The sequence below is a fragment of the Mobula hypostoma genome, chromosome 3 (assembly GCF_963921235.1).
Source record: "Mobula hypostoma chromosome 3, sMobHyp1.1, whole genome shotgun sequence".
Lineage (NCBI taxonomy): Eukaryota > Metazoa > Chordata > Chondrichthyes > Myliobatiformes > Myliobatidae > Mobula > Mobula hypostoma.
This window is the reverse complement of record NC_086099.1, coordinates 102751363-102774063: the sequence shown is the minus strand read 5'-3', so window position 1 is coordinate 102774063 and position 22701 is coordinate 102751363. Positions and strand designations below refer to the sequence as shown.

Sequence of the window (22701 nt, the reverse complement as noted above, 5' to 3'; positions counted from 1 at the left end):
TCTCCACCACACATCTATAGAAGTTTGTTGAAGTTATAGATGACATGCCAAATCTTCACAAAGTTCTAAGAAAGTAGAGGCTCTGCCGTGTATTCTTCATTATAACATTTACACACTGGATGCAGGAGAGATCCTCTGAAGTGATAACACTGAGGAATTTAAAGTGTTGACCCTTTTCATCTCTGATACCCTGATGAGGACTGGCTCATGGACATCCAGTTTCCACCTCCTGAAGTCAGTAATCATCTCCTTGGTCTTGCTGACATTGAGTGCCATAGAGGTTGTTGTTGTGGCACTGCTCAGCCAGATTTTCAATCTTCCTCCACTATGCTGATTCATCACCACCTTTGATTCAGCCTACAACAGTGGTGTCATCAGCAAACTTGCATATGGCATTAGAACTATGCTTAGCCTCACAGTCATAAGTGTAATGCGAGTACAGCAGGAGGCTAAGCACACAGTCTAGTGGTGCACCTGTACTGATGGAGATCGTGGAGGAGATGTTGTTGCCAATCCAAACTGACTGGGGTCTGCAAGTGAGGAAATCGAGGATCCAGTTGCACAAGGAGGCATTATGGTCAAGGTCTTGAAGCTTATTGATTAGTTTTGAAGGTATGATAGTATTGAAAGCCAAACTATAGTCAATGAAGAGCATCCTGATGTACAGTATGTATCTTCATTGTCCAGATGTACCAGGGTTCAGTGAAGAGCCAATGAAATTACATCTGCTGTTGACCTGTTGTGACGGTAGGCAAATTGCAGTGGTTCCAAGTCACTTCTCAGGCAGAAGTTCACATGTTTCACCAACAACCTCTAAAAGCACTTCATCACATTGGATGCAAGTGCTACTGGATGGTAGTGATTGAGGCAGGATCCTGTACTCTTCTCAGGCACTGGCATAATTGAAGCCTACTTGAAGCAGATGGGTACCTCAGTAGATATTGCTGAATATTCCAGCCAACTGAGCAGCACAGGTCTTTAGTACTTGGTAAGCTACCCTGTCTGGGCCAGATGTTTTCCTTGAGTTCACTCTTATGAAGAATGTTCTCATGTTGTACTCAGAAGATGAAATCACTGAAATCATCAAAGGGCTGTGGGAGTTTATGAAGCTGCCTCCAGGTTTTGATGGTCAAAGTGAGCATAAAAAGGCATTGAGCTTATCTGGGAGTGAAGCCTTGTTATCATCTATGTTGCTTTGTAGCAGGTGATAGCACTCGAGCCCTTCCACAGCTGTCTAGCATCCTTTGATGATTGAGGTTTGGTCTAGAATTGCCAATTTGCACGTTAGATGACTTTCCAGAGATTGTACCTGGCTTTCAACAGATTGCTGATCTCATGGTTCATCCAAGGCTTCTGATTAGGGGAGACTCTGAATGATATTGTGGGGAGGCACTTGTCTATGACTGTTTGTATAAAGTCTGTGTCCACTGTAGTGCATTGCTTCAGATAATCTCATGAGTCTTTGAACACAACCCAGTCCACTGACTTGTAGCAATCCTGTAGCTTCTCCTTGAGTGCTGCAGGTGATATATTGATGATAATTGGGCAGATAGTTCTTCAAACATGCCTGATTGAAGTCCCTGATAATGGTTTGAAAGACACCGCAATGGGCTGTTTCTCGTTTGCTGATGGCGGCTCTCAATACATTGAGTGCCTGTTTAACATCTATCTTTGGTGGTATGTAAACTGTGGTCAGGAACATGGGGCAATACACTCTTGGTACGTAGAATGGTCAGCAATTAATCATTAGATGTTCTGGGCCGGGGGAGCAAAAATTCAACAAGTCCGCAAAATCCACGTGAACACCATATTTTCCATTCAGGTAGCTGTCAATTCACAGGAGACTGAAAAAAGCAATACTATCATGTTCAAACAACAAAACTGTGAGTCAAATTCACCAGCTATATTATTCTTGCTCCCTGATGCAAAAGAGAAATACACTCTGACTATTGCACCAAAGTCCACTATTGTCAGTCACAGAAAAAAACCTGGGAAAACATCCAAGAACAATTAAGCTTGTGATCATAAAGAGTGAATAAAAGAAAGTCTGTAAAACATTACAGAATACAAAGAAACCCATAAAGTTAAGGGTATAATGCAATTGTAAAGGCAGATGATTTGCAGATTAGATGAGGTATCCTCTAGTTCTTGCATACTGTTTAGCTTAAATTAGTTCAAAGTTCAACCACTGTGTTCTTGTACAATCTCAATAGGCACCAGTGCTTATGATATGTTGCTCACCATGATGCCTTTGGAAAGTGATACTTTAAGGCGCAAGGTAAGCGCGAGTTAGTTCTGAGGATTGGTGGATTACATGCTGACTGAATCATAGGCTATTAATAATGAAATGATGGGAAGTGTGGGGGATGATTACTATAAGACCATAAGACATAGGAGCGGAATTAGGCCACTTAGTCCATTGTGACTGGTCCGTCATTTCTTCATGGCTGAATAATTTCCTACTCAACTCATTCTCCCCATAACCATTCACGTCCTGACTAATTAAGAACCTATCAACCTCCACTTTAAATAGAACCAGTGACCTGCCTCCACAGCCACCTGTGACCATGGGTACCACAGATTCACTACTCTCTGACTAAAGAAATTCCAGCCCATCTCTATTAGAAACAGATGTCTCTCTATTCTGAGATGTGTCCACTGGTCCAAGACACCCTCTGCACATCCAGTCTATCTGGGTCTTTCAACATTCAATAAGTTTCAATCCACCCTCATTCTTCTAAGCGCCAACCAGTACAGGTCCAGAACCATCAAGTGCTCCTCATATGATAAGACTTTAATTCTCAGAATTATTCTCCTGAGCACTTTCCAATGTTAGCACATCCTTTCCTAAATGTCGGGGCCCCAAACTGCTCACAGTACTCCATGTGAGGACTCGCCTGTACCTTATAAAGCCTCAGCATTTCACCCTTGCTTTTCTATTCTAGTCCTCTCAAAATGAATGCTAACATTGCATTTGGCGTCCTCACCACCAACTTAACCCGCAGATTAAACTTTAGGGAATCTTGCACGAGGATTCCCAACCCCTTTTTCACCTCAGATTTTTGTATTTTCTCCCCATTTAGAAAATAGTCTATGCTTTCATTAATTCTACCAAAATGCATGGCTTCCTGACACTGTATTCCATCCGCCACCTCTTTGCCCATTCTCCTAATCTGTCTAAGTTCTTCTGTAGTTTCCCTGCTTCTTCAACACTACCTGCCCCTCCACTTACCTTCATATCATCTGCAAACTTGGCCAGAAAGCCATCAATTCTAACATTCAAATTATTGACGTACAATGTAAAAAGAAGAGTTTCGTATACCGACCTCTGCAGAACACCGCTACTCACTGGCAGGGCAGTCAATCAGTTTAGGTCCCCTTTATTCCCACTCTTTGCCTCCTGCCAATCAGCCAATGCTCTATCCATGCCATTATCTTTCCTGTAATCCCATGGGCACTTAACTTGTTAAAAAGCTTCATGTGTGGCATCTTGCCCAAGGCCTTCTGAAAATCTAAATACACAACATCCACTAATTTTCCTTTGTCTATTCTGCTTATTATTTTCTCAAAGAATTCCAACTGATTTGTCAGGCAAGGTTTTCCTTAAGGAACCCAAACCCATTCTGACTTTGGCCTATTTTATCATGTGCCTCCAAGTAATCTGAAACCACATCCGTAACAATCGACTCCAAAATTTTCCCAACAACTGAGGTCAGGCTAACTGCCATATAATTTCCTTTCTTTTGCCTCCCTCCTTTCTTGAGTGGAGGGACATTTGCAAGTTACCAGTCTTACCACACCAGTTATGGTTAGCACAATGGTACAGTACAGGTGAACTGGGTTCAATTCTTGTCGCAGCCTGTGAAGTGTTTCTATGTTATCTCCATGATCCCACAGGCTTCCTCTGGGTGTTCTGGTTTCCTCCCACAGTCCAAAGAAATACTGTTTGGTAGGTGGATTGGTCATTATAAATTATCCCACAAGGAAGGAAAGGAAATTGCCTTTTAAACTCACAGGGAGCATAGGCCATCAACTTTTTTCTGTTGATGTTTCTGTAGCAGGCAATTTCTTTTTTATGAGGTCAAGTTGCTAGCTCCATGCATGGATGGAAAGCGTGCCAGGGGAGCTAGCTGAGTTAGAACTCGGGAGCCTTCGTTCCAAAGTCCAGCGCTGATGCCACTATGCCACCAGCCGGCCAGTCGCACAAGTAGGCTAGGATTAAATCGGGAGGTTGCTGGGTGGCCTGGCCTGAAGGGCTGGAAACGCCTACTCCGTGATGTATCTTAATAAACAAATCTGTTGATTCTTGAAAGGTCATTACTAATGCCTCCACGATCTTTTCAGCGACCTCATTCAGAACCCTGGGGTGTAGTCCATTTGGTCCAGGTGACATATCTACCTCAGACCTTTCAGTCTCCCAAGTACCTTCTCTCTAGTAACTGCACTCACTTTTGACTCCTAACGCTCTCAAATTTTCAGCATACTGCTAGCGTCTTCTACAGTGAAGACCGATGCAAAATACTTATTCAGTTCACCTGCTATTTCCTTGTCCCCCATTACTCCCTTTCCAAAGTAATTTTCCAGTAGACCAATATCTACTCCCCTCTCTTTTTACTCTTTATATATCTGAAAAAAAAAAACTTTTGGTATCCTCTGATATTATTAGCTAGCTTCTCTTCATATTTAATTTTATCCCCCCCATGGCTTTTTTAGTTGCCTTCTCTTAGTTTTTAAAAGTTTTCCAATCCTCTACCTTCCCACTAATTTTTGCTCTGTTATATTCCCTCTCTTTTGCCTTTGACTTCCCTTGTCCACCAGGGTTGCATCACCCTGCCTTCAGAGTACTTATTTTCCTTTGGGATGTATCTATCCTGCGTCTTCTGAATGGCTCCCAGAAACTCCAGCCATTGTTGTTCTGCCTTCATTCCCATTATGTCCCTTCCAATGTGTAATTCCCTTTATTCCACTGTAATACTGATACATCTGACTTTAGCTTCTCCTTTTCAAATTACAGGGTGAATTCTATCATATTATGATCACTGCCTCCTAAGGGTTCTTTCGGCAGCTAGCCTTGGGCCCTGTGGGCGGCTTGAACATACTCATTATCTCAGGATTCAGACTATCTGACATGCTTGCACAGACATTGCAACTTTGGCTCCTCACAATTGATAGCCAAGCAAGTAGAGGGTTATGTGAATAACAAATGTCCAGCAATCAAGACTGAATTCAACTTGTCTGAAAACTGTACAATAATTATAGGTGTGGACATGATTACGAGAATCCATAGGTGTCAAGAGCTATGGTCTTATGAGGAGCATACTGGCATGCATATAGTAACCAGGTGCGAAGTAGGTAGCTCTTATATTCACCTAGTGTACAGTTCACTTACAGATTGGAAAGCAGTCAATTTGATGGAAATTCCAACCAGTCAAGACAGGAACTCTAGAGGAAAGAACAGTTAGAGGAGGCATGACAGAGCAATTTCATGTTGTTGGGGAGCTGCCCTGTAATTCAGCACATAGGCATGGAGCGTTTTAAAACTATACCACATATAGCGAAAGCAAGTTGTTAAAATCAAACACAACCTTGCAAGCAGTAGTTGTGTACCTGCATCATAAGAGTTTGTGAAAGTAATGGAATTCTGAGAGGAAAACAGTAAATGCTGGAAATAGTCAGCTGTGGAAAGTGAAAAAAATATTTCAGGATGAAGACTCTCCATCAGCACCTTATTTCCGTTTCTCTTTCCATAAATACTGCTTGACCTGCAGAGTATTTCCTTGAACTGCTCATTGAATCCAATAGCAAATCTTCTGAAAGGCAATGAAATCCACCTTGTGCTTTATCAATATTTTACTGTTCAGATAACAAAGGGAAGTAATCTACTCCTTATGTACAGTTTTAGAATTTTGCTGTAGAAGAAAAGGATCTTACTTCAAAAGTTATCACTGCACAGGTGAAACAAACTTTATTGCATTCGAAAAATATAGGCAGGACAGAAAGTCAGCCATCGCTGCACATGTTGCAATTGTATCTGCCTCGACCACTTCCTCTGGCAGCTCATTCCAGGTATACATTACCCTCTGTGGAAAGAAGTTACCTCTCAGCTTTCAAATATTGAAAGGCCTAGATAGAGCGGACATGCAGAGGATGGTTCCAATATTGAGAGAATCTAGGACCAGAGGGCACAGCCTCAGGATAGAATGATGTCCTTTTAGAATGGAGATGAGGAGGAATTTAAGCCAGATGACTGTGAATCTGTGAATTAATTTCCACAGATGGTTGTGGATAAGCCAGGTCATTGAGCATACTTAAAGTAGAGGTTGAAAGGTACTTAATTAAGTAAGGGCATTAAAGATTATGGGAGAAAGCAGGAGAATAGTGTTGAGAGAGAAAATAAATCAGCCATGATCGAATGGTGGAGCAGACTCAATGGGCCAAATGGCCTATTTCTGCTCCTATGTCTTATAGTCGATGGTCTTAAGACCAGCACATGACTGAAAAAGACCAGCTGATAGCATTTGCAATAACCTTCTACTCTAGGTGCCAAGTGTAGGTTTCATTTCTGCTTTCTTCTAAGCAACACCCTCCTCCATCCATCAGTGGCTGGCAATTTGATTTACCTTTCTTGATGGCAAGAAGCATCGAGACCACATCACCACATCTCAACTATGGTGCTAAAACAACCATGTAAACTGTTCTTATACAGTTAAGTGACAAATCCCAGCCAGTATTCTGTTGAATTCCTCCTGCACCCTTCCCTTTCAGCTTTGTTATCTAATCCTTTCTGTAGTGCGGTGACCAGAAAAGTGCACATACTCCAAGTGCAGTTTAATCAATCTTTTGATCAACTGCAAAATGACTTCTCAACCCTCACACACATTGCTTTGTTTTAAGAAGGTAAGCACATTATCCCCTCCATTATCCTGTGATCCCCTCCAAGCTGATCGCCAAACTTTGCCAGCTTGGTATCAGCTCATCCCTCTGCAAATGGACCTTGGACTTTCTAAATAACAGACCCCAATCAGTTAAGTTAGACAACCTCTCCTCCTCCACTCTCACCCTGAACACCGGCGTGCCTCAAGGCTGTGTGCTGAGCCCTCTTCTGTACTCCCTATTCACCTATGATTGCATTCCAGTACATGGTTCTAACTCCATCATCAAGTTTGCAGACAACACCACGGTGTTTGGCCTGATCAGAGGGGATGACGAGACGGCCTACAGGGACGAGGTCCAGCACCTGGCCACGTGGTGTGCCAACAACAACCTGGCCCTTAACAGCCAGAAGACCAAGGAGTTCATTGTGGACTTCAGGCATGCTAGGAGTCACACTCACATCCCCATCTACATCAACGGAGCTGTAGTGGAGCGTGTATCAAGCTTCAAGTTCCTTGGTGTCCACATTTCCGAGGACCTCACCTGGTCCCTGAACTCCTCCATTCTGATCAAAAAGGCGCAACAGTGCCTTTATTTCCTGCGGAGCATCAAGAAAGCTCACCTCAGTCCCTGGATACTGTTGGACTTTTACTGCTGTACCATTGAGAGCATACTCACCAACTGCATCTCAGTGTGATATGGAAATTGTCCTGTATTGGACCGCAAAGCACTCCAGTGTGTGGTGAAAACTGCCCAGCGGATTATCGGCACCCAATTGCCCACCATTGAGAACATCTACCATAAACGCTGCCTGGGCAGGGCGAAAAGCATTATCAAGGATGCATCTCACCCTAACCATGGACTTTTTACTCTTCTCCCATCCGGTAGGCGCTACAGGAGCCTCCACTCCCACACCAGCAGGCACAGGAAGAGCTTCTTCCCTGAGGCTGTGACCCTGCTGAACCTCACATCACAGCGCTAAGCAGTATTGCACCCATATTGTACTGTCTCAGTACTTTTATATTTGTGTGCTGTAGCACTTACTTTTTAGTCACAGTTATTTTGTAAATAACACTATTCTTCGGGAGGAGAAGATGGCGGCATGACGCAGCTTGCAGCGGCCTCTCCGGTGAATGATATCTGTTATCTGTCAAGTAGGATGCCGTGCACAATCCTGATTTGATGGAGGCAGACGTGAGAGCATGGAGGAACATTTGGTGAAACTTCTGAAATGCCTGTTTCGCTGCCGCTGCTACTGTGTGATCCAGAATCTCCGGAGGGGAAGGCCCCGAGTCCTCGGCTTTGTTTGTTGTTCGGCGGCCGGGGCGGGGTCGAAGCGCTCGGTGGAGATGGTGCTCAGTGCTCAGTGTCGGAGGGCTGGTCGGAGGCTCGAAGTTTTCGGATGGACTCAGAGTCGGCTGTGGTTGGGTGCTTCCAGGATGCTGCATCGGCAAGTTTGCGGCGCTTGGGGGTTTGTAGCAGGGAGAGTTTCTCCCTTCCACCGTCTGCGTGAGATGATGGGGCTATCGGGACTTGAGATTTTTTTTACCGTGCCCATGGTCTGCTCTTTATCAAATTATGGTACTGATTTGCACTGTTGTAACTATATGTTATAATTTTGCAGTTTTGTCAGTTTTAGTCTTGGTTTGTTCTGTGTCTCTGTGATATCTTTCTGGAGGAACATTGTATCATTTTTTAATGCATGCATTTTTAAATGGCAATAAACGAGGACTGAGTGTCCTCATAACCTAATCTTTGCATTTCTGGTTCGATGCTAACTGCGTTTCATTAGCTTTGTATCTGTACTCGGCACAATGACAATAAAGTTGAATCTAATCTAATCTAATCTAATTAAATACATTTTTCAACACCTTATTACACTGCAGCGATCATTGCCAATAAGACAAGAATCTAACCACCTCCTCTTGACCTTCAGTATTTTTAGTATTTTTATCTGGAGGAGGTAAATGGAGCAGAATTATCAGTGTGGTGGATATGGTGGACTTGGAGTATATTTTCAAAGATTGAAGTTCCTTGATTTTCAATGGCATGAGGGTCTTAAACCACAGTCCTTACCCATATATCATTTGTGGTGGGTTCACTGATATCAGTTACTCCCTTAGCAAGTGGTTTGGGGCCTTGGAATGTGACAATTCTCAGTATTTTGGTCATATACAGCTCTTACAAGTTGCAGACGCACCAGGTTCTGTCTTTCACTAAGCTGATAATCTTCCAGAGCAGATGTTGTTTGTCTCAGTGTGTCCCTGGGAACAGTCCTCTGAGCATGGAGTGCTATTTCACACAGCTGTTCAGGACAATGCTTGACAAAGCTCACTGCTCCTCTTTCCTGACCTCTTTTGGCAAACTCCCATTCAAAAAGGAAATGGATGATAAGCCCATCCACGGTCAGCTTGCCCTGTTGTCAGCAAGCACGAACGATTCAGTAAGGAGGCCTCTTCTCACCACGAACCAAACAAGGTTTTTATGATTGTATCAAGAGTCTACTTGAGGAATTATTTAATCAGATAACATTGCCTTTTATTAATTACCTTTCCTATAGGATTTGTATAGATGCTGTATAAAACCAGAAATCAGTAAGGGACAATGCGGCTTTGTGGAAAACATTGGAACCAGAAATGCAATTTTCATGCTACGGATGATCTGTGAACAAGTCATCCAGGTACAAAAAGACATCTGCCTATGTTTCATTGACTGTACAAAAGCTTTTGAGACTGTCAGACAGCAAGATCTTCTGGAAATGCTTCAAGATCTTGACATAGATGGGAAAGATATACGTTTTTTAAGAAACTTATACTGGGACCAGACAGCATCCATCAGAATAGAAGGAGAAGTGAGTGAGTATGTGAATATCATGAGAGGAGTCAGGCAAGGTTGTGTCTTTTCGCCAGACTTATTCGACCTGTATCGTGAAAATATCTTGAGAAGTATCAAAGACATCAAAGGATCCACAATTGGAGGCCATAATATAAATAACATCAGATATGCTGATGACATCGTACTAATAGCTGACTCAGAATCAAAACTTCAAGAACTACTCACTATAGTGGCAGCAGAAAGTAATCACAGAGGCCTCTCAATCAACACCAAGAAGACAGAAAGCATGGTCATCTCCAGAAAGACAAACATCCCACAATGCGTGATCAAGATCGGAAATACAAACATCAAACAAGTCAACAAATTCAAATATCTTGGCAGCCTAATAACAAGTAATGGCAGGTGTGACACAGATATCAAATACAGAATAGCAATGGCGAAAGAAGCTTTCCAAAAAATGAAGACCATATTAACAGACAGAAAGATGAGCACGTACACTAAAAACAGAATACTGCAGTGCTACATTTATTCTATCCTGACTTATGGAAGTGAATGCTGGACCATTTCTCCAGCAATAGAAAAGAGACTAGAAGCAGCTGAATTATGGTGCTACAGGAGAATGTTAAAAATATCATGGACCACACACACATCAAATGAAGAAGTTCTCAGACGAGACCAAGCAGTTCGATCACTCATACCAACAATAAGAGAAAGCAACTCAGATTCCTTGGACACATCATGCTGAAAGATGAACTAGGAAAACTCATACTCTCTGGAAAGATTGAGGGGAGTAAACCTAGAGGAAGAGCTCGGCTTATGTACATCAAAAGCCTAGCCAGGTGGCTACACATCGAGGAAATGGAAGTCATCCAAAAAATGAAGGATAGATCTATATGGAAAACCATGGTCACCAAAGTCCACATCGGATATGGTACCTAGACAGACAGACATAGGTCTTGAGGGTTCTTTGTGTTGATCTCTAGTAGATTGATTATTACTCATGGGTAATTTTACGACTGAATTGCTGTGCAGAACAGACAATGCATTGTCCAATGAATGGAGTAACCAAACTTATGTGGCTAGGCACAACCTTTACAAAATCTGGACAATAGAACCAAAACAGATATTGATATTTCAGGTTCTACTTCCAGTTCAGTGAAGCTACACAGATAGGTGGATCCAAGGATATTTACTGACTGCCCATTACACTGCTGTTGCTTAGGGCAGCAATAAAGGTCCTCCAAAGTATAAAAGTGTTCTTCATTGCTGTTTCTGTAACAATTGTTTGTTGTCCAGTTAGGATTATTAGCCCTGAGCCGAACTCCCAAACCTGGAGAACTGATGGACCACTAAGTCTAGCCTCTACCCTTTGATCTGTTTACCACGAGCCAAAGCACAAGGCCCTGACTCTAGCCAACATAGCTCTCTGTATCATCGAGCCACGCAAGGCTCCAAACACTATGATGAAGTTGAGGTCCTCTTGGAGGAGACCCAAGGATGTCAAGTACATTTTCCTACATTTCAGTGGCTATTTAATCATTGCATCACTGTGGATATGAGTGAGTTTTGATCTCCAGGCAAAGTACGATGGCTTAGTTGTAATGCTGGAGCTGAAACTGGGCCATAGCTTCAGCTGTTGTTAGCACCTCACATCTGACAATCAGATTTTCCCTGCAATTGGTGGAACAGCAGCTGAGTTATTGGAATGACGCCAAGATTCAGCATGTTTGTCAAGAGACATAGGTATTGGTTTTGGTTTATTATTGTCAAATGTACCAAAATACAGCGAAAAGGTGTCACCCAAGGTTCGGATATGGCCCAAGTGCGGAGCAAGACAATAAACAATAAACAAATAAGAAAACAATAAACGCCAGGGCAAACAGGCCATTAACTAAAACTAAATGGAAAACGAAGCCTACACTGCAGCTGAAAAGAACAACTAAGAATAAAACAAATACCGATAGTCTTCAGATTCAGTTGACTCAACAGTCCAATTTCTCAGGCAAGGCAGAATGCAGAAAGTGAAGTGTTGCTGTGTCCGAGTCTCAACAAATACTGCGATAGAATGAATGGAGTTAAATACTATGGCAATGAAATAATAATTAGCTGACACGTGCACTCCTGAGGGGCCACACACCCAAGTCCGCTGGAAGTCCCGAATGAGGGACTTGTCCAAGATGTCCTTCAGTGATGCTGGTGGATAAGTGCCATGGTGGGCACTGCCAATATCGGAGCCAAGGACTTCCACGCAGAGACAGAACCAAAACCTTAGGTAGCTTGACCAAGTGACACCATGAGACAAATCATTCTCAAAATGATGACCCTCCGCTTGGAGCTAATCTGGCATCTGCTTCAACAATAAAACTAACACAGAATCCGAACTTATCAAAATAAACTTAAACAGAAAGCACCAGGAAACCATGTTACAAAGAGCAAGTCGCTCGAGAAAAACACAAACTCTAAAACCATTAATAACTTAAGCAACAATTAACCATTTCAGGTGCTCTAAAAAAAAATCTCAGAGCCCAAAAGCTCTCTGATGCCCTGCACAGGCCTAAAGTCACTACAGGACCCTGCCTCCCTATAGCTGGCACCTGATGGCCCTGGAAGGCCTGAAAACTCAAGAAACCTGGGGAACTTGAGAGGGCCCTAATAACCCCAACAGACTCAGAGACCCAAGGAATCCCGAGGGGCTTGGGAACCCCAACAGACTGAGATCAAGAAACCTCGGGCGGGGCCGTGAGGGAGGCTTGGGAGTCCGAGATGGGGAGGACATTGAAAAACCCTAAACGTATTAAGCCTTGGAAAGGATTGAAATCCTGGGAACATAGAAAAGTCCTTGGGAAACCTTGAAACCATGAAACTTGAAACCTAGAGAAGGAACTTTTTCAACTCTTGTTCACAGTGTTTCATCTTTCACAATTTTTTCCAGAGGCATTTAGGATATACTCTCAATTTTACAGATTAAGACTGCATAGACAGGTTTCTTTCATCACTAATCTAGGTGGTTCTCCGTAGATCTGTTTAACTTGCTACATGAAAATTCAATTTTCCCAGTCTGTACCTTGACTTTCATCACGGGGTTAAAAATACTCTTGATGGGGTTACTTTGTGTATTTGCACACTGCAGCCAGAGAACTGCTTTTGGAGTAGGTCTCTTCCACAATTTACACTATTGACTTGAATGTTGAATCAACTGATAAGCTTGCTTGGAGCACTCATTTGTTATGCAGATCTGAGTCACGGGACCACAAAGCTGGGAACCTGTGTACTTGTGACTTGAAAAGCTTGGAATGGATACTGGAGAGACTCAATGTAGACTAGAGAAGCCCAGTATGTAGACTCAGGACTCCCAGAATGTAGAGTCAGGATATGCACTGAGAATAAAGGCAGCCTCTTCTCAAGCCACTAATGTCAAAATGTCACTGTTCAAGCTTTGCCATTACTTGGCAAGATCCTTCTGTCACGCTGGAGACAGAAACAAGAGTCCATACATAGGAATTCCAGTGGAACATTGCTACCTCGACGAATCACTCCGACCAATTAATCTCACGGCCAAGGTCAGCCGCTCTCTGTCTGCTGGGTTCATATTTGCATGGTCGAGACTTGCTGTCAACGGGTTCGGATACGGTCCAAATGCGGAATGAGAGACACTGAAGCAGGATCATTAGATCACAGACTTTAATGCGAACAGTGTTAAAGGGAGAGAAAACAATAAACGCCAGGCCAAACAGGGCCGTTAACTAAAACTCAAATGAAAAATGAAGCCTACGCTGCGGCTGACAAGGTCAACTAAAAATTAAACGAATACAGGAATGAATGGAGTTAAATAGTATCACAATGAAATAATAATTAGCTGACACGTGCACATTCATGAGCGCAATTGCCGCATCTGATGCGCTGCCGAATCCGCGGTCGTGACAATAGGCTGTCTCGCATACTGTTTATGCAGATCAAATTACTAATGTCTTTGAATGGAAAAGCCTACAAAAAGTAGTGGATACAGCTCAGACTATTACTGGTAAAGCCCTCCCCACCATTGAGCACATCTACAAGGAGCACTGTCACTAGCAATCAGTATCCATCATTAACGACCCCCATCATGCAGACCTTGCTACATTCTCACAGCTGACTTTGGGAATTAGATACAGGAGCTTTAGGTCCTGCACTACCCTGTACAGGAACAATTTTTACCCTTCAACCATCAGGCTCCTGAACTAGAGTGGATAACTTAATTCTTCTCAACATTGAACTGATTTCGAGACCTATTGTCTCACTTTCAAGGACTCCTCAACTAATGTTCTCTATATTATTTATTAATTAACAAATTTATTTTTCTTTTCGTACTTGTACAACTTGTTGTCTTTTGCCCCATTGACTCATACCAATTTTTATTGATAACATTCTGGTTTGTCCATTTTTGTTTGCATATAGTATTCTTTCATTGAGGGTAGCAGACACCAACAGAATCAACAAACTCATTTGTAAGGCCAGTGATGTTGTGGGGATGGAACTGGACTCTCTGACGGTGGTGTCTGAAAAGAGGATGCTGTCCAAGTTGCATGCCATCTTGGACAATGTCTCCCATCCACTACATAATGTACTGGGTGGGCACAGGAGTACATTCAGCCAGAGACTCATTCCACCGAGATGCAACACAGAGCGTCATAGGAAGTCATTCCTGCCTGTGGCCATCAAACTTTACAACTCCTCCCTTGGAGGGTCAGACACCCTGAGCCAATAGGCTGGTCCTGGACTTATTTCCTGGCATAATTTACATATTACTATTTAACTATTTATGGTTTTATTACTATTTAATTATTTATGGTGCAACTGTAATGAAAACCAATTTCCCCCGAGATCAATAAAGTATGACTATGACTATTGTTTCTGTTGTGTTTCTTTGTAACTGCTCTGAATGCCCACAAGAAAATGAATCTCAGGTTAGTATATAGTGACATGTATGTACTTTGATAATAAATTTATTTTGAACTTCAGACTTTGAAATCATTACACAGTAACACTCACAACACACTGGAGGAACTCAGCAGGTCGGGCAGCATCCGTGGAAAAGATCGGTCGACGTTTCGGGCCGGAACCCTTCGTCAGGACTGAAGAGCCCCTTCCCTCTTCAGTCCTGACGAAGGGTTCCAGCCCGAAACGTCGACCGATCTTTTCCACGGATGCTGCCCGACCTGCTGAGTTCCTCCAGCATGTTGTGGGTGTTGCTTTGACCTCAGCATCTGCAGATTATTTTGTGTTTACGAATCATTACACAGTGTATTGAGCTACAATAAGTTAAAACAATAACAATGCAAAATAAATTATAAAAGCTACAGTGAAAACAATAAAGTGCAAGATCATAATGGAGTAGATTGTGAATCTAAGAGTCCATCTTATCATTCAGGAGGTCCATTCAAGAGTCTGATATCAGTGTGATAGAAGTTTTCAGACTTCTGTATCTTCTGCCCAATGGGAGAGGGGAAAAAAGATCATGTCTGGCAAGGGTGGGGTCTTTAACTATGCTTGTCGCTTTACTGAGGCAGTGAGAAGTAAGAACAGTCCATAGAGGCGAGGCTAGTTTTTGTGATATGCTGAGCTGAATTCTCAGCTCTCTGCATTTTCTTGTGGTCACAAGCAGAGCACTTTCCCTACTAAGCCATTATGCATCCAGACAAAATGCTTTCTATGGTGCATCACGAAAAATTGGTAAGAGTTGACGGGGAAATGCCAAAATTCTTTAGGCTCCTGAGGAAGTAGAAATATTAAAAGCTTTCTTTGTGGTTGGACCAGGACGGGGTATTGGTGATGTCACACCTATGGACATGAAGCTCTCAACCTTTTCAGCTTCAACATTATTGATATAGACTGGACATTGAGCAAAAGACTGATGGTGCTGACATTGAGGGGAAGTTTGTTGTCATGACATCGTGTCACTTGCTCTCTATCTCCTTCCTGTACACCAACTCACCATTATTGGAGATGCAGTCCATTTCAGTGGCACCATTTGGAAACTTGTTGATGGTGTTCGAGCAGAATCTGGCCACGCAGTCATGAGCGTATAGGGTGTAGAGTAGTAGGCCGGTGACATAACCTTGTGGAGCAGCAATGTTTGGAAGAATCATGGCACAGGTGTTGCTGCCTGTCCTTACATGGTTTAAATTCCATTGCTTTAGTAATTAAATTAATTTAAATGCATTTACAATTTTAAAAAATAAAGGCTATTCTCAGCAACAGTATCCAGAAGACTGACGGGTCTCAAACCCTCGGTGAGATAGGGAGTTGTCTATCCCAGCATGTGAAGACAGACTCCGGTGGATTGAGTGGACGAGACCAATGGAAGGACCAACGGTCAAGAAGGCGGTCTCTGCAAGCGTCGTGGAACGTGTAGAGCAGGACAAGACACAGAAGATGTCCTGGTCATCCACTGTGCCTAGTCCCATCCCCAGCCGTCTAGACTCTGTCTTGCCACTGGATCCAGATGGGAATTGGGAAGAGAGAGTGAGGCTGACGCTGCGCAACTCTCCCTCACTTAAATCCAAATCACGCGCTAGTCTCGACACCATCATTATGGTGTCGAGGTCCTCATCAACACCAACGATGGATGAACAACCATCCAGAAGACTACTTAACTCTTGTAAGAACTCTTTTTAGAGCAAGAAGTCTGTCATCATTACTGGTCCAGCCTGTGTAAGTATGATGGCAAATGCACCAATGTGATTGACTCTTAACTGAAAACTCGGTTTAATTGGGGATGGACAATGAATAACAGCATGGCCAACACCATCACACCTTGTGAGCAAATGCATTAAAAAAATTGTGAGGAATAGTGCTGCTTCCACAATCCCTACATCTGCTTCACCTTGTCTACCTGCACCATCTGGGTTGGTGCATGTTCTGGCCCTTGCTTCCCAATATCTTCAGGTAATTAAATTTGATGGTGAAGAGGACAAAGGATTGGTCAGATTAGTTGCCAAGCAACATGACCCCATTTTTGCTGCTATCCTCTCTGGCCCCAAGATTGGTGTGAATTCATCACCGATGTTCATTAATTTGTGGAGCAAAGGGTCGATCCAGCAGAAAGCAATAGCTTTGCCTGTTCTGTGGCTTTAAGATTAGTGTCTTTATTTCCTAGGATCATTGTCCTTTTATTCTCCTGATAGACTTGCAAAAGTTAAGATTGAGCATAAGATGAAAATAGAAAACAAAGGGCAGCCTTGCTTAAGTACAAAGGAGAGTTTCATAGGCAGCAGTAAAAAGTGGTGTCCAATCTAACTGCTTAATGTAGGTTACATTCTATAGAAGATCATCAGTGATTGAGTCAATTCTCTTACAGAGAATTTATATCTGATCTGTATTTAGATTTTTAGATTTTAGATTTTAGAAATACAACCCTGTAACAGGCCCTTCTGGCCCCATGAGTCTGTGCTACCCAGTTACTCCCAGGTGACCAATTAACCGAGTAATCTGAACATCTTAGGAATTCAGAATAGTTTCTGACTGCTTTGTTCTAGTTAGGGATTCAATTGTATCTATTTGGAATAGATGTGGATATTTACATTATCAGCTCGAACGAGGAGGTCTTCTTGATGATATGTCATAGGGTAACATAAAATCAGAATTCAGCAATGTCTGCTTTATATAGAAGATCAGTTGCACAGTTCTAATTAATGAGCATGAAACAGAAAGCTTTCTGGTGAAGTCTGACTGCAGGATGAACAATATATGAGTTTAATTGTGTTCAAGTGTCAAGCATGCTGGGATTGGGAGCTGAACCATGCAACAAAACTGTTATATAATTAATTCCTCTTTCATTGCTCACGACCTCAGAAGTTGTGCGAAAGCTTATTGGTTGAGCAGAATGCAAGAAATATGATTTAAAGCATTACTAATAACACCTTTTCTGAAGTAAATTGTGGTCAACTATAACTGTAAACAATAAAAATGCAAGCTGAGGTAAAGCTGATTCAAAGGATGGACCATGTGGGAGCACCACAAAGCTAGAACACAACATGTTCAAGACGCGGCCACAAATGGAGTTGATATCACTGTTGCTGTTGCAGGGAAAAATTGGAGGGCAGTCGATGCAGAAGAGAGGTTAGATGTTAGATCACTCCAAGTGCCGAGTCGATTTGATGAGATTGTGAACTGCTTCAGGCTGTGAGGCTCAATCATGTTGCTGCACTAGGGTATGTGCCCTAGAGCGAGATACTACTTGGTGTTGGACGACTTAAATGCCAGCCCAGATAGACTGGAAAGCCTGAGTGTGGAGTCAGACTGATTTAGCTCGCTCTCTCGCGATGTTTGTTCCTTTCTCCAATGGCTGCGATCTCTGTAAATTTTATGGCATTTTTGCCTGCTAATATGATGAACTTGAGGTCAAGGCTTGGGCCTACTACTGCAGGTGCTCCAGGGGGCGGATTGAAGGACTCAGTGTGGTTTGGAATGCTGTCATTTGCATCTACTGTTTGCATGATGTGTGTGTTTTTTTCCCTCTTTCTCAGCACAGTGGTTATGGTCTTTCTTTTTTAAATTTGGGTTCTTCGGGTTTCTTGCTTTGTGGCTGCGTGTAAGCAAACAAATCTCAAGGTGTATAATTTATACATTCTTTGATAATAAATTTACTTTGATCCGATTTGAAATGTTTGGTTTCTGAACGAGGGACAATGATTTGTGCTAATTTGGATATTTCTTCTATGGAAATGAAAAATGTTAAGATATTTTACCTGAGCACACATTTGCTAAGGTGGTTAGCAATCAATTGGTCAAATGTTGGTTACAATGAATGACAAACAGTTCTTTCTCCCTCAAATAATGTATTTCCTACTCTGATTGGCTATTTAAACATTCAATTTGCATTTTTGTAACAGAACGGAAATAGGAGCTATATCAATTGTATCAATCTCAATTCTGATTTTGGACTAAAGAATATAATTCTTATAAATTCATCTCACATATGTGTACTCAGCAAATGGAAATTGAAATGCTCCTTGATAATTTTGACCCAAACTTATTAATCTATTTGTGGCCTAGTTCATTGATCTAATTCGATTCTTTCAACATGCTTCTGAGCACTGGGCTGTCAACAGCAGTCATCTCAAGACAATGGAGGGACACCAGCAATGTTGCCTCTGCAAAATTCTCCAAATTCACTGGAAGAATAAGCAACTCAGTGTCCGATTCCTTTTCCAAGCCAGCATGCCCAAAATTGAGACCCTTGTAATTTAAAAGAGGGACCAAGTCTGGCTTCACTGGGCAAGCCACATTGCTTGTATGTCCAATACCATATTCCTGGAATGGGTTCACATTCCAACATTTGTCCTGCGAAGTAAACTAGGGTACAGTAGAAAGATGTCATTTGACCCAAAATGTTCGTGAAGATCCTCTGTAGTTTCTTTGTACAAATTACCATGCTGACAAATCCATCTACAGTAGATTTTCCTCATGCTTATTCCAAATCCAATTGGAAGAAAATATCAATTTTGTTTATTATCTCTCAAAGATCACCTTTCTTAACAGATGCCCTTATGAAGACTTCACTTAAACTATTCAATTACATATAGTTTATGATGTCAGAAAAAAACTGCGTAAAAAAATTTCTGCGGTACTTTTCTGCTTTAAATTTTACACAATTGTTAGGTTTCACCCAAACCTAACTATTTCTCTGTATTTTAGTAAATGTACAGTTTTTGAGGGGAAATTTTCAATATTTGCTGATTTTTTAAGGGGTTCAAGTTGAACATTTAAGGTTACACGAACAAGATATTTAATATTAGGCAGGAAAATTATGATTTAATCCTGAAATTAGATAGGAACAATGGAGGTACTGTGTACACCAACTATATACACTGTAGATGAATGCAGAACATAAAGTGTGCTTAAACTTACAGATCACTTTTATCTCGATGGAATATATTATTATGTGTACATGTTTGACAAATATAATTGAGGTGTAGGCTAAATGGGATTTTGTTCTATTTTTAGGTTTTTCATGGAAAGAATGCCATTAAAAGAAACATTCTGACTTTAGTTACAAGCTGAACCAAACTAAAGGCTATGTTCAGGGACTTCATGGAGCATCTGGAATTGCTGCAGAGGCAAAGATCCCTCCTTTGTGGTGTGGTTGTGAAATAAGCCTATAATTCTGCACCAAAGCGGGCCATTCAGGAGCTTTGCATAAAAAACCACAAAATCTGATTGCAGTGGTACTGCATCATTTCCGATCGGTTATTATGTATATAAAGGAGAACCTGAGCAAATTGCTTGCCTGAGTTCCAGAGGACTTCCGCTTTATCTGGGGAGAAAGGTCTCAGGAAGATTAAGGTAAAAAAAATAATGCGTATCAAAAATCAACAAAATAGTCAAAAAATATTAGTTTTGCTTTGCAGGGTAAAGACAGTACTTTAAACTAAAATTTACATCTTTACAGTAAGTACTAAACTACTGCAGTTTCCTGTTGAAGGGCAACATGTTGACTGATCCAGGGACAAGTTTGTGAACATAGTTTTCAATTGGTTGATTTTTTCGTTTATGTAGGATTGTGATTGCTCTAAATATTAATAATTAGACAATGGCTAAACAAGAACAAACCTAGTAAGTTATGTGCAATAATTTAGGGTAGGGAATGGTGGGGTGAAAGGGTCAGATGGGTATTGATTTTTTAATTAAAACTGTTGTCTCAGGAGAGTAAGTTAATTCTGAAGTTCTGGAATTCCAGAGTTTTAAGTTGAACATCTTTGCACTGGAAATTATAGAAACCCTAGGGAATGCTGTTAAGACAGAATTGATATAGATAGAATTAAGAAATGAGAAAGGAAATAACATGTACTGTGTGGATGCAACACAACCTTCTGAGCTGGAATGAGATCTGCTTACAATTTGAGAAATGTATTGGAAAAACAGGGAATACTGCTGGGTCATTTCATCTGTTGCTCAAATAGAAATTAGGAAAATACATATGCTTCTAAACCCTAGCCTCTGTGCAACTGGATCCTCAGCTTCCTCATCAGGAGACCACAGTGTGAAGATTGACATTAACATCTCCTCCTCGCTGACAATCAACACAGGCATCTCTCAAGCATGCATGCTCAGCTCACTGCTTTACTCTAGCTGTTCATGACTGTGGCTAAGTATGGCTCACACACCATCTATAAATTTGCAGAAGATGTCACTGTTGACGGTGATGAGGAGTGAAAGAGATCATCTGATTAAGTGGTGTTACAATAACCACCTTCACTCAAGGATTGAGTGTGGACTCTAGGAAGGAGAAGTTGAGAGAACACATACCAATCCTCATCGCGGAATCAGCAGTGGAAAGGATGAGCAGTTTCAAGTTCCTGGGTATCACCATTTCCGAGGAGATGTCTTAGGGACAATACAATGATGCAATCATGAGGAAACCATGCCAATTAGGAGTCTGAGGGCATTTAGTATAACACCAAAGACTCTTGCAACTTTCCACAGATGTACAGTGCAGAGCATTCTGACTGGTTGCCTCACAGATTAGTATGAAGGTTCAAATGTACAAGATCAAAAGAGGCTGCAGAGGATTGTAGATTCAGCCATCTCCATCACAGCCACAGCCCTCCCTGCCATTGAGAACATTTTCAAAAAGTGGTGTCTTAAAAAAGTGGCATGTATCAAATAGAACCGTCACCATCCGGCACATAGCCTCTTCTCAATACTGCCATCAGGGCCTAGAGACGCACACTCAGTGATTCAGTAATAGCTTCTTCCCCACTGCCGTCAGATTTCTAAACAGTCCATGATCATTTCCTCACTATTCCTTTTTTATGTGCACTATTTAGCGATTTTGTAATTTATAGTAATTATGCCTTTGCACTATACTGCTGTAGCAAATCATCAAATTTCATGTCAAACAAGACGTTGATTCTAGAAATAACATGTTACAGAATACATCTGGATCTGATTCTTTATTAATTGGCGATAGCTATACAGGAAAGAAACTGTCCCTGATGTTAGTTTTGGGAAATTGAATTGAGCAAAAGTGCTGGACTAGCAAAAAGGGAAGCTCAGTGCTTACAAAAGTTTCCAGTTCAAGTTAATAGTACAGAAGAGTTAATGGATAACTTGTCAATTCAGAACATTTTCAAATATGAGTATAAATGATAAAATATTTGCCTTCTTAAACAGATGAAAGCATGTTTCAAAGTATGTGCATATCAGGAAAAAATTACTGAAGTTTTGATGAAGAAAAAGTGATTTGCACCTGTATCACAAGAGTCACTATTTTAAGATATCATAGATAAGGCATAACAATAAGTGTAACATCTGGATCTTACTACATGCTTCATAAGGCATCTCAGAATAAGTTTGTTGGAAGCTCTGAAACATTTGATGCAAGGAAAATGGTGCAACTTGGTTAATACCACGAACAGTCACCTGAAAGCAAAAAATTAAGGCGAAGGGATGGAAGAATCTCTCGAGGGCAGGGATAAGCCCACCTTTCCTTCTGACACACACGAATTAATTGTGTTTGTTGGTTTTTGACAAAACTTAAGGTAATAGGGTCAACAGAGATGATTTTATTTCTCAGGGCAGGAGAAGGGGTTCAAGAAGTTTTTCGAGAAGTGAGATGGAAGTGGGCAACTGAATTGGCAGGCCTATAATTTAAATAACTTTAATGTGTAGGTTCTGGACTTGTTTTACCGTTCTGAAGAAAGCAAAATAAAATTAGAGACTAAGTCAGGCCAGATCATTAGAGTGTATTCTTCCCCACATGATAAACTACAGCGCACATTAATGGGAGGGGGCAATTAGTTCAAAGCCTTTGCAAAGATACACTACAAACTTATTTGACAGCACAAACAAAATGCGGGAAGAACTCAGCAAGTTTGGCAGCACCTAGGATGGAAAGTAAACAGTCGCTATTTCAGGCCAAGGCCCTACATCAGGACTGGAAAGGAAGTTAGAGTAGGAAGGTGAGGGGAGGGGAGAGAGTACAAGATGGCAGGTTACAGGCAAGACCCAGTG

At 41.7% G+C, this 22701-nt stretch overlaps 1 protein-coding gene across 2 annotated transcripts in view; it reads left to right on the top strand.

Moving 5' to 3' along the window:
- The first annotated feature begins 2216 nt into the window (after nt 1-2216).
- The window catches only part of anxa3a (annexin A3a), a 78798-nt gene continuing 58313 nt past the window's right edge, over nt 2217-22701 (top strand). The window contains exon 1 of one of the 2 annotated variants that reach the window (XM_063043535.1): nt 2217-2278. The gene's annotated coding sequence lies outside the window, so the exon portion shown is untranslated. Of the gene's footprint in view, nt 2279-19874; nt 20032-22701 lie in introns of those variants that run through there. The other variant, XM_063043534.1, reaches the window with a different exon arrangement.